The following is an 11516-nucleotide window of genomic DNA, read 5'->3' on the forward strand; positions in this document are numbered from 1 at the left end:
GGGGGGGGAGGGTTGGCTGATGTGGCGCATATAGACTCGAAAGTGTAGATGCAAATTTTAGGACATGGGTCATACTTGTGTTTTGGAGCAGAGATTGCTCCTCAAGGGATGGGGATGCTAGGCTTGTAGGGTTTAGGGCCATTCGAGGAATGCTACGGTTTGCACAATATTGGGTTTGTGGCAGACTTTTTGGGCACAAGTGGGGATCGAGTGATAGAGAGGTTGGATTTATGTTTGGTCATTTGGATCCTAAGGGGGCAGGGTGGTGGGGAGTTGATGCATGTGGACAACACACACACAATTGAATAACATGCAATTGGTTCAACTATTTGTGGATACAAGTGACATTTCTTGGAGGAGCTGGAATCTTCCCTGACAGTTTCTTCTAGTAGGATGAATTGAGGAGAGGAGCTAGTGGGATTTGTTGTTCTTCTTATTGTTGTTGATATGGGAGCTACTGGCTGGAATGCGAGATTTATTTTGCTGTGCACTTGATGTTTGATGATATTGGTTTCTTCCTTTGGTGGTTTTTTTGGCGCAATGCAATTTTGTTTTTTGAATTATGGGGCAAGGTTTCCTGGTTGATTAAATACAATTCATTTTTATGTGTGCTTCATTGTTTCTTTATTTGATCTGTTTGTAGTCTAGCATTGTGAGGTTATGATTAAAATTTTGCCACCTATTTTTATGGGTGACGATTTTTTTCTTACTACACAATATGTTATGCTTTTACCAAATGTGCCTAGTATGTTGAGCACATTTCCTATCTTCCCTACTAGTCTTGAAAATACCAACTTGTGTCTAGTCAACTCAACATGATGATATGCTTTCCTTCCTATTATAGACAATTTGGTGGTGGGGGTGGGGGGTGTGGTGTAGCGCGTATAGACTCGAATGTGTATATGAAGATTTCAGGACATGGAACACGCTTGTGTTTTGGAGATGAGATTGCTCCACAAGGGATATGGATGCTTCTGGGGTTAGGGCCATTCGAGGAAGGCTATGGTTTGCACGATGTTGGGGTTTTGCCAGATTTTTTGTGAGCGAGTGGGGGATCAAGTGATAGAGAGGTTGGATTTATGTTTGGTCATTTGGAGCCTAAGGGGAGACATGGTGGTGGGGAGTTGATGCATCTCGACAACACACATGCGCAGTTGAACAACATGCAATTGGTTCAACTGTTCGTGCATACGAGGGACAGTTCTTTGAGGAAATGGAATCTTTCTTGATGGTTTCTTCTAGTGGGACGAATTGAGGACAGGAGATGGGTGGGATTTGTTGTTATTCCTATGTTATTTTTATGGGATTTATTGGCGGGATATCGAAAATTGTTTTGCAGTGCATTTGATGTTTTATATTTCTTTATTCCTTTCTTGCTCCTTTTGGTGCATTGGAATTTTGCTTTTTGAACTATGGGGCTAGGTTTCCTAGTTGATTACACACCATTAATTTTTATGTGTGCTTCATCGTTTCATCATCTGATCTGTTTGTAGTCTAGCATGCATAGTACATGCTTAGGGATTTGATGCATGGTTTTGTTTGTAGGTAATACACTTTTCCATCTCGGGGTGATGTGATTGCCAATCATTGTGATGATTTCATCATTTGTGTTGGTAGCTTGTAATCAGCCACTGCGTGCTTTTCTTTAACACGCATGCCGCTGTAGATTGTATTGTACGCCCTTTGTAAAGAAATATAACATCGTTTAGATCACTAATGTAGTGATCTAAACGCTCCTATATTCCTCCATAGAGGGAGTAGTTTTCATGATTATTATTACAAAGTTCCCACATTGATAAGTCTTTTAAGTCATGGAAATGATCATGTTATCGATTGTGTAACTATATTATCACTTACTCCTTTATTCTTTTACCATCTTTGTTTATAGGTTTTGCCATGTGCTTGTCATGTTCATCAGTTTTCTCTTCTTTGCCTGTTGGTTCCTACAAATATCGTGGTGCATCCCATTATGTTTCCACAACAAAAAGTTTGTTTCACCCACCAACACTGTGAGGTTATGCTTTAAAATTTACTACCTATTTTACGTCAATTTTATGGGTGTTGATATTTTTTTTCTTACTAGGTAATATGTTATGTTTTTTATCAAATGCGCCTATTATGTTGAGCACACATCCTATGTTTCCAACTAGTCTTGAAAATACCAACTTGTGTCTACTCAACTCAGTAGGATAACATGCTCTCATTCACATTATACAAAAGTAACTAGCTACCAACATCGATAGTTGTGCAAACATGTTCTGTTTGTGCTATTTAATGAAACAATGATAAATCAAGGTTTGTGAAATGATATTAATTACATATTTGAGTTTGGGCACACAGATTGTGAGTTCTTGGTCAGACGACGCTTATCACATTTGTGCACATTTAAAAATGTGCATCTAGTAAAGTTACATGTTGGGTTCCCCATGTTACCTATGCTTTATGATTCACCCTTAATTTCTATGTTAGCAACATATGCTGATGATTTGGATGACATGAATAAATTTAGTCTTCTTTCTTCTAGGATCATCAAGAGGCAAAAAGTGATGTAGAAGTGACGATGGTGCCGGGCGGGCAAGTGGCGATGACAAGAGGGAGATGCCAACCTCCAAGGACCGACCACTTTGTAGATGAATTCCGTCCATCACAGTTATGTGTGTTGATGGACGAGGATGACCTCTACATGCAAGTCATCCCAAGAGGGTTGAAGATGCTGATCAAGGGCCCAATTCCCAGGTCTTTCAAGCTGAAGACATGCAAGAGGTGCTCATGGTTTGTGGAGTTTTAGAGATTTGCAGGTGAACTTGTATGTAACCATGGGTGGCCTCAATTTGCAGCAACACATGGCAATGTGATGCTTATTTTGGATTTTTAGACCAGGGGCGTGCATAAAGAACTGCCATAAAGATGATATTTTCGCTTGTTCAGTGCCCTACAATATGACAACTTTTTTAGGGATATTAAAGTGTATTTACCTTCCTAAGAATTTGTTTGCATCTATGTGCCCACCTTTTTCGCATGTGATGGTTTGGATATGTTATTCATGTTTCACTAAATTACATTCCATAACATTAGTGAACAGTTTAGAATTTTTTGCATGAAAAATTATATGATTATGTTATGTATAAAAGATTTGAATGTGTTTTACCTTTCTTCCCGCTCTTTAAGATTTCGAGAATGCAGAGGCGAGGAGGGGTGTGGATTAAGTGATTTTTGATGGGAGGTATACTATTCACGAACTTTTCTACGTTAGTTTTTTGCCAAATCCCCACCATGCAGTAGGTGGGGTAAAGATATTCCATGGCAACTCAACACGTTCTGGTTTAGCAAGGGGGAGGGGGTATCGGTATCTTGCGTCGTAGTAGTGAAAAAGACACGCACTAGCAGAGAGGTAAATCTGCATGTCCCATCTAGTGCTTGTGTGTGTCCGATCACTTTTTCGGATCCCATCTCGTGCACATCAGACTGTCACACTAAAGACCTATAGTGCATATGCTCATGTGCTATGCAGGCCCTTTTAAGATTTATAATGTTTCAGAATGGCATTCATCCACAAGTTAATGAGTTACATAAACACAATGCATATACGCTAGGCTTGATTTAAGTATGTATTTCAAGAATATATATGCAACACATCTATCACCTGGTATGTATCATTACATTCGTGCATGATGACCATGTATTGTCAATTGTGAGGTCACTACTTCTAGTTAGTATATTGGTCAAACCTTCATTGAGGAATGCAAATTTATTGTGTTGTCGTTTCACGTGGCTACACACTAGCATGGCTCGTGGTCATCATTTAATTGGTGGTAGGGACCATGCGATTTGCAGTGTGCCAAATGGAATGGACAGAGTCATCGGAAGAAGAGCGATATTGTTGGTTTATGACTCGTAGTGATGACGAATCCATTCGTAAGAGGCGTCAGTTTCTTTCATTTACTTTCCTCCTCTTCATTGCATCGCTCTTGCCCCAATCCCCATTATCTCTTCATTACTCAGTGACCATCGACGCCATCTCCAGTAGGGAGTCGATCCTAGTGCATCCACCCATTCATCGAGACCGAGGTAAGAAACAAGAGCCCCTTTCCCGATGATTCGAGTTATTTTTTGGGGGGTGGGGGAGAGGGGTTGTGTGGTGTGGATTGTATAGATTCGGATGTGTAGATGCGAATATTAGGACATGATGCATACTTGTGTTTTGGAGCAGAGATTGCTCCTCAAGGTATGAGGATGTTAGGCTTTGGGGGGTTAAGTTCATTCCAGGAAGGCTATGGTTTGGATGACGTTGGATTTGTGGTGGATATTTTGCGCGTACATGGGGATCAAATGATGGAGAGGTTGGATTTGTGTTTGCTCATTTGGAGCCTAAGGGGATGCAGGGGGTGGGGAGTTGATGCATCTGAACAACACACACACACAAAGGTGAACAACATGTAGTTGGTTCAACTGTTTGTGGATGCGCGGGCTAATTCTTGGAGGATGCGGAACTTTCCATGATGGTTTCTCCTAGCAGCGCACTTGGTCTTTTATATTGGTTTGTGTCTTTGGCACATTGGGATTTTATTTTATTTTTGAATTATGGGGCTAGGTTTTCCTAGTTGATTACACACCATTCATTTTTATATGTGCTTCATTATTTATTTAGCTGATATGTTTGTAGTCTAGCATACATAGTACATTCTTAGGGATTCTATGCATGGTTTTGTTTGTTGGTAATACACTTTTCCATCTCGAAGTGATGTGATGCCAATCGTTGTGATGATTTAGCCATTTGTGTTGATAGCTTGTTACAGTCACCGTGTACTTCTCTTTAACACTTGTGCCGCTGTAGATTGAATTGTAATTGTCATGATTATTAGTATGAAGTTGTCACATTGACGTGTTTGTGTACTCATGGAAATTGTCATATTATGCATTGTGTAGCTATATTCAGCTATATATTACTTACTCCTCTAGTACTTTACCATATATGCTTATAGTTTTTGCCATGCGCTTGTCATGTTCATCAATCTTCCTTTTTCTCTCTCTTAGATGCTTGTTGGCTCTTACAAATAGCATGGTGTATCCCATTATGTTCCCACAATAGAATATGTATGTTTCACTCACCAACATTGTGAGGTTATGCTTAAAAACTTACCACCTATTTTTTATTGGTGATGATATTTTTCTTACTACATTTGTTATGTTTTTACCAAATGCGCCTATTATGTTGAACACACCTCGCGTCTTCCCTCCTAGTCTTGAAAATATCAAGTTTTGTCTACTCAACTCAACATGATAATATGCTTTTCTTTCAATTATACAAAAGTAATTGGCTATCAATGTCGATAGTTGTGCATACATGTTTTGTTTGTGCTATTTTAGCCAACTGATGATAGATTAGGGTTTATGTGCATCAATATTGATTACATAGGGTTTGGGCACATGGATTGTGAGTTCTTTGTGGCTAGATTTGGCTTTTGTGTAGGCCATTTTGGTCAGAAGACACTCATCACATATGTGTACAGTTAAAAATGTTCATCTAGTAAAGTTACATGTTGGGTTCCTCATGTTACCTACGCTTTATGATTCACATTTAGTTTCTATGTTAGTGACATATGTCGATGATTTGGATGACATAAAAATATATAGTCTTCTTTCTTGCAGGATCCTCCAAAGGCAAAGAGTGAAGTACAAGTAACGATGGCACAGGGCAGGCAAGTGGCGATGACAAGAGGGAGAGGGAGAGGGAGAGGCCAACCTCCAAGGATCGGGCACTTTGCAGATGAATTTCATCCATCGCAGTTCTATGTGTTGATGGACGAGGATGACCTCTACATGCTAGTCATCCTAAGAAGGTTAAAGCCATTAATCAAGGGCCCGATTCCTAGGTCTTTCAGGCTGAAGACATGCGAAAGCTGCTCATGGGTTGTGGAGTTGGAGAGATTTGTAGGTGAGCTTGTATTTCACCATGGGTGGCCCCAATTTGCAGCGGAACATGACTTGAAGGAAAATGACATGCTGGTCTTCAAGTTCAAGGGAGAGTCCTTGTTCAAGGTGAAGATATTTGACACACATACATCCATGGTGAGAGTGATCACTTGCCCGATCACCCTTAACAACACCGAATCAATATGTTTGTCGCGTGTCTTGCTACCCGGGTGTTATTAGTTGTTCTTGATAAGTAGGTGATGCTTATTGTGGCCTTTTAGACTAGGGGTGTGCATAAAGAACCGCCAGCAAGATGATATTTTCGCTTGTTCAGTGCCCTACAATATGACAACTTTTTTAGGGATATTAAAGTGTATTTACCTTCCTAAGAATTTGTTTGCATCTATGTGCCCACCTTTTTCGCATGTGATGGTTTGCATATGCTATTCATGTTTCAGAATTTTTCGGGGCGGCAACTAGCCACTGATCTGTTTGCATCTATGTGCCCACCTTTTACTAAATGAACATGTTTTTCACTGATGTCAAGTTTTTCCTCATATCAAGATGCACATATCCTAAATTACACTCCATAACTTTAGTGAACAGTCAAGAATTTTTAGCATGAAAAATTCTATGATTATGCTATGTATAAAGGATTTGAATGTCTTTTACCTTTCTTTGCACTCTTTAAGATTTCGAGGAAGTTGAGGTGAGGAGAGGTGTGGATTACGTGATTTTCGAGGGGAGTTATGTTGTTCATGAACTTTTCTAGGGTAGTGCTATTTTGTTGAGAAAATTCACACGATGCAGCGGGTGAGGTAAAGCTATTCCACGACAACTCACCATGTTCCGGTTGTGTGTGTGTGTGTGTGGGGGGGTATTGGGATCTCACGTCGCTATGGTGAAAAAGACATGCACTAGCGGGGAGGTAAATGTGCATGTACCATCTAGCGCTTGCGTGTGTCCGATCGCTCATTCGGATCCCACCTCACGCACACCAGATCACTAGTAGAAAACAGGGCTTTGGTCCAGGCAGGGCTAGCCCATTAATCCCAGTCCACTCACGAACCGGGACCCATGGGGGCATAGGTCCTGGTTCGTGAGGCCAGGGGGCCGACCGACCTCGTGGGCATTGGTCCTGGTTCGTCTGGACCCTTTGGTCCTGGCTCTAGACACGAACCAGGACAAATGGGCCTTGCTCCTGGCCCACAACCATTGGTCCCGGTTCGTGGCTGGAACCGGGACCAAAGGGGGTCCTTTAGTCCCGGTTCCAGCCATGAACCGAGACCAATGGGATGCCTATATATACCCATTGCTCGCGAGCAGAGCAGTGGAGTGTTCTGTTTTTCTGGCCGACCGTGGGAGAGCTTTGTGGTGCTCTAGCTCACCTCCTATGCACATGAGGTGTTCGATGAAATGCCCGAGCTACACTTAAGCTTTCTCCTCTCAAAGCTCCTTGTCCAAGCTCCATTTTCCTCAAGATTTGTCTAGGTTTGGTGGTCCGTCCTATCCCGTCCCCGTCCTCACCGCCGTTGATCGCCCGCGCCGATCTCGTTGCCGGCACCACAGTCGGTGTCAAAACCGACAGATCTTGGGTAGGGGGTCCGGAATTGTGCGTCTAAGGATTGATGGTAACAGGAGACAAGGGACACAATGTTTTACCCAGGTTCAGGCCCTCTTGGTGGAGGTAATACCCTACGTCCTGCTTGATTGACTTTGATGAGTATAGGGGTTACGATAGTTGATCTACCACGAGATCGTAATGGCTAAACCCTAATTGTCTAGCCTGTATGGTTATGATTGCCTCTACGGACTAGACCCTACGGTTTATATAGACACTGGAGGGGGCTAGGGTTGTACAGAGTCGGTTTACAAAGAAAGGAATATTCATATCCGCATGCTAAGCTTGCCTTCCACGCCAAGGAGAGTCCCATCTGGACACGGGAGGAAGTCTTCTGTCTTGTATCTTCACGACCCATTAGTCCGGCCCATGTCATATAGTCTGGACGCCCGAGGACCCCTTAATCCAGGACTCCCTCGGTAGCCCCCGAACCAGGCTTCAATGACGGTGTGTTCGGTGCATAGGTTGTCTTCGACATTGCAAGGCGGGTTCCTCCTCCGAATACTTCAAAGCATCTTGACCCAAAGAGTTATGTCCGGCTTTTCATTTAATGTCATACCCTTTGGCTCCTGCGCCTCCGTCTCTTCTGCTTCCACGTGTCAAACGAATACAAAAGGTTAGAGTATTTTTTGCACATAACACCCTGTCCGTAAAAAAAGCGTATATTTAAAGGGATTGGATCTCAGATGCCATTCCACACCAGGCGGAAAATCTTTAGAGCTTTCTAGGAGAAACCACTCAAACATGGATAGCGCTCCCAGTTCTTCCTCCCGCCCTCATGGCTCCGAAAAAGGCAATTGGGAGAGATGCTCAGTATCCCACGCCTAGCTGACCTAGCTCCAGGCGCAAGGTTACCTTCCCGCTGTGGATCTAGTCGCGGTATGGGCAGGATTAACTTCTTTCACAGGCAAAGCCCTGGCGGAAAGTTTCCTGAATCCTTTAGAAGGGGAGAGAGTGTGCGTCGTTTCCTTTCTCTCGAGGGGCGTTGGATTTCCAATCCATCCTTTCCTCCGAGGTCTCCTGGAGTATTACGGCCTCCAACTGCACAATCTTACACCGGGCTCCATTCTGCACATCGTGGGTGAGGGAGTCCTGGATTAGGGGGTCTCCGTACAGTCGGACTATACCCTTCAGCCGGACTGTTGGACTATGAAGATACAAGATTGAAGACTTCGTCACATGTCCGGATGGGACTCGCCTTGGCCTGGAAGGCAAGCTAGGCAATACGGATATGTAGATCTCCTCCCTTGTAACTGACCTTGTGTAACCCTAATCCCCTCCGGTGTCTATATAAACCGGAGGGTTTAGTTCGTAGGACAATATACAATCACACCATAGGCTAGCTTCTAGGGTTAGCCTCTATGATCTCGTGGTAGATCAACTCTTGTAATACTTACATCATCAAGAACAATCAAGAAGGATGTTGGGTATTACCTCCATCAAGAGGGCCCGAACCTGGGTAAACATCTTGTCCCCTACCTCCTGTTACCATCCGCCTTAGACGCACAGTTCGGGACCCCCTACCCGAGACCCGTCGGTTTTGACACAGACATTGGTGCTTTCATTGAGAGTTCCACTGTGTCGTCACCGTAAGGCTTGATGGCTCCTTCGATCATCGCTAGTGATGCGGTCCAGGGTGAGGTTTTCCTCCCCGGGCAGATCTTTGTATTCGGCGGCTTCGCACTGCGGGCCAATTCGCTTGGCCATCTGGAGCAGATCGAGAGTTACGCCCCTGGCCATCAAGTCAGGTTTGGAAATTTAAACTACACTGCCGACATCCGCAGAGACTTGATCTTCGACGGATTCGAGCCCATGTCAGGTGTGCCGCACAGTCACGACGAGTATGATGTAACTCTGCCGTCGAACATATTCGGGAGATCGCATCTGCAACTACTCTGGCCGTTAATCCAGAGCAAATCGCGCCATCCGAGAGCGGAGGGATAGACCCTGCCATGGAGGCTGCACTCTAAGTGGCGATAGAGCTAGATACTGACTTCTCCCCTTACAATAGCCGTGTCGCCGAACAACTGGATTCATCTTCGGCCACGGACTCCGAGCCGCTTACATCCGTGCCCGTCGAACCCGATCATGGAGTTCACCTCCACGGATATCTTTCAACACTCGCCTGTTACCGATGTGCTAAATTCATTAAGGTCTCTCTCCCTGTCAGGAGAACCTTGTCCGAACTGTGTCCGGCTAGATTGGGATGCGGACGACGAAGAAATTTGCTGCCCACCCACCACCCACTTAGTAGCCACTGTCGATGATTTAACCAACATTCTCGACTTCGACTCTGAAGACATCGACGGCATGGACGACGATGCAGGAGACGAGCAGGAATCACCGCCCACAGGGTGCTAGACCGCTACCTCATTATATGATATATACATGGTAGACACCCCCAAAGAAGGCAATGGCGATGAGACAGCGGAGGATGACCCCTCCAAGAAGCAATCCAAGCGCCGACATCAGCGGCGCCGCTCTAAGTCCCGCCACAGCAAAAGTAGTGATACCGACACAGGAGATAATAACACTCCGGATAGTGCTGAAGACAACCACAATCCCCTCCAGCATGATGCAGAGCCGGAGGATGAACAAGCTAGTCCTCGAGAGCAGGCAGCAGATGGAGAAATGGAGGAGGACAATTACATGCCTCTCTCCAAAGACGAGGTGAGCCTCGGTGACGAAGAATTTATCGTGCCTAAGGACCCCGTCGAGCAAGAGCGCTTCAAGCGCCGGCTTATGGCCACAGCAAATAGCCTGAAGAAAAAGCAACAACAGCTTCAAGCTGATCAAGACTTGCTAGCAGACAGATGGACCGAAGTCCTTGCGGCCGAGGAAAACAAACTCGAGAGCCCCTCCAAGAGTTACCCAAAACGCAGGTTGCTACCTCACCTCGTGGAGGAAGCATTGAAACCTCATTCACCAGTGTACGATGCGGCTGACCGGCCACTGTGTGGCCGAGCCAGAGAGGCATTTCAGCCTGAAGTTCAGCCTGCACCCTGTTGGGGAACGTAGTAATTTCAAAAAAATTCCTACGCACATGCAAGATCATGGTGATGCATAGCAACAAGAGGGGAGAGTGTTGTCTATGTACCCTCGTAGACCGGAAGCGGAAGCGTTAGCACAACGCGGTTGATGTAGTCGTACGTCTTCACGGCCCGACCGATCAAGCACCGAAACTACGACACCTCCGAGTTCTAGCACATGTTCAGCTCGATGACAATCCCCGGACTCCGATCCAGCAAAGTGTCAGAGAAGAGTTCCGTCAGCACGATGGCGTGGTGACGATCTTTATGTTCTACTGTCGCAGGGCTTCGCCTAAGCACCGCTACAATATTATCGAGGATTATGGTGGAGGGGGGCACCGCACACGGCTAAGAGAACGATCACGAAGATCAACTTGTGTGTCTAGAGGTGCCCCCCTGCCCCTGTATATAAAGGAGCAAGGGGGAGGCCGGCCGGCCCTTGAGGCGCGCCAAGGAGGGGGGAGTCCTCCTCCTAGTAGGAGTAGGACTCCCCTTTCCTAGTCCAACTAGGAAGAGGGAAGGGGGAAGGAAAGAGAGGGAGAGGGAGAGGGAAAGAGGGGCCGCGCCCCCCTCCCCTAGTCCAATTCGGACTCCCCATGGGAGGGGGCGCGCCACCTCCTGGGCTGCTGCCCTCTCTCTCCCCTCAGGCCCACTAAGGCCCAATACTTCCCCGGGGGGTTTCGGTAATCCTTCCGACACTCCGATTTTCTCCGAAATCACCCGAAACACTTCCGGTGTCCGAATATAGCCGTCCAATATATCGATCTTTATGTCTCGACCATTTCGAGACTCCTTGTCATGTCCGTGATCATATCCGGGACTCCGAACAACCTTCAGTACATCAAAATATATAAACTCATAATGAAACTGTCATCGTAACGTTAAGCGTGCGGACCCTACGGGTTCGAGAACAATGTAGACATGACCGAGACACGTCTCCGGTCAATAACCAA

This window comes from Triticum dicoccoides, chromosome 3A (genome assembly GCF_002162155.2).
Source record: "Triticum dicoccoides isolate Atlit2015 ecotype Zavitan chromosome 3A, WEW_v2.0, whole genome shotgun sequence".
NCBI lineage: Eukaryota > Viridiplantae > Streptophyta > Magnoliopsida > Poales > Poaceae > Triticum > Triticum dicoccoides.